This window comes from Vigna radiata, unplaced genomic scaffold (genome assembly GCF_000741045.1).
Source record: "Vigna radiata var. radiata cultivar VC1973A unplaced genomic scaffold, Vradiata_ver6 scaffold_597, whole genome shotgun sequence".
Taxonomy (NCBI): Eukaryota; Viridiplantae; Streptophyta; class Magnoliopsida; order Fabales; family Fabaceae; genus Vigna; species Vigna radiata.
The window spans coordinates 20429-21926 of NW_014543242.1; positions in this window are offsets into that span (position 1 = coordinate 20429).

Sequence of the window (1498 nt, forward strand, 5' to 3'; positions counted from 1 at the left end):
GGATCGAAGGACTAACCTTGATGACGTCGTCTCCTGTCTTTCTGTCCGTTTCTTCTGGATCTCGACCGCACGTTCTTGTGTTGATTTCGACCGTCCGGTGATCTTCAAGCCTTGACCGGGGGGGGAGGTACCTGAAAAGGCACTCCGACGCTCAAGTTAGGCGTGTATATGGAACCCTCTACGAGAGAGGATTGATCAAATATGATGAAGAGTATGCTGGATGAATTATCAGTGAAGTGTATTGAGAACGTACCCGTTTGGAATTTCCCAGCCCTTACTTATAGCCTTTGGGTTGATATGAGATAAACAAAATATAAACAGAATAACAATAAATATAAACGGTCTTACTTAGCATATCTTTGTTTCTGTTAGGATATATNTGGTAGATATATTTAAAATATATCTGGATGATATATTTTTGTGGATACCATTTACACTGGCATTGGGCCTTGAGCCCAATAAGATTGTGGCGCTATGGTGGGCTGTTGGCCCATTATGGCCGTTCGGTTCTTCTGGTCGTTGAAAGCATACTACCGTACATCATCCCCCCAAGTCCGAGGCAAAGGAAGGAGTTTGTCTTTGTTTGTCCGAAGGGCTTAATTATGTCTGTCGTTCGGTATAATTTTGTTTCACTGTATGTAGGCCTAGTAATCATGTAGTTGTGTGAGTGGCTGGAAAACGACATGGTGAGCGCGTCGTTTAGGCTTAAAAAGGGGCATATGTTTCCCGCGCTAGAGGTAGCGTTAGAGTCGCGAAAAGGGGGCCGTTAGATGAAGCACATCTAATGGTGCAGAAGACGCAGCCAGTTTCGTAACCTCCACGCTTTTAATTATGTGAAGAAGTGAAACCGTTTTCATTTCCGTCTCTGGCACTTATCTCCCCAGGCTTTCTCCTTTCTTCATCCGAATTTTGAGTTTTTTCTCCTGTCGCGCACCCACTTCCAGGTAACAATGGCTTCCTCCCCTGCCCTTTACAATTTTTATGATAGTGTCGAGGGGGATCACGGTGACCCACAGGTTGCCCAACCGGTGGTTTCTGGTTGCGTCACTTCTCTACTTAGCGGGGATAGGGTTTTTGTTCACGGGGGAGTGGTTGTTGATGGCCCTGAAGAGGTTGGGGAACATGTATACATGAATCACTTATGGTGACGTCTTGATTATATCATTTATGGTGACGTCTTGATTTTTGTATACATGTATGTTATAAAATAGGGATGTCACACTTGTCATCTTTATATATGTCAATAAACATGATAAATTCTTTATATTCTTTAGGCTTTGTAGTGAGTTTTTTTTTTTATTTGCTATCTAAATTGATATTATATTTTTACAAAAAATAATCTGCTAATCTCCTATATTGTTATAGTAACAAATTTAATTTTAAGCGAAATGTTTAGGGATAAGAGGTTATTGCAAAAACTTTATGAACAAATAATATCAGTTACCATCAAATAAAACTAGTAAAAAATAATTATGATATTTTTTTATCTCTGTCATTT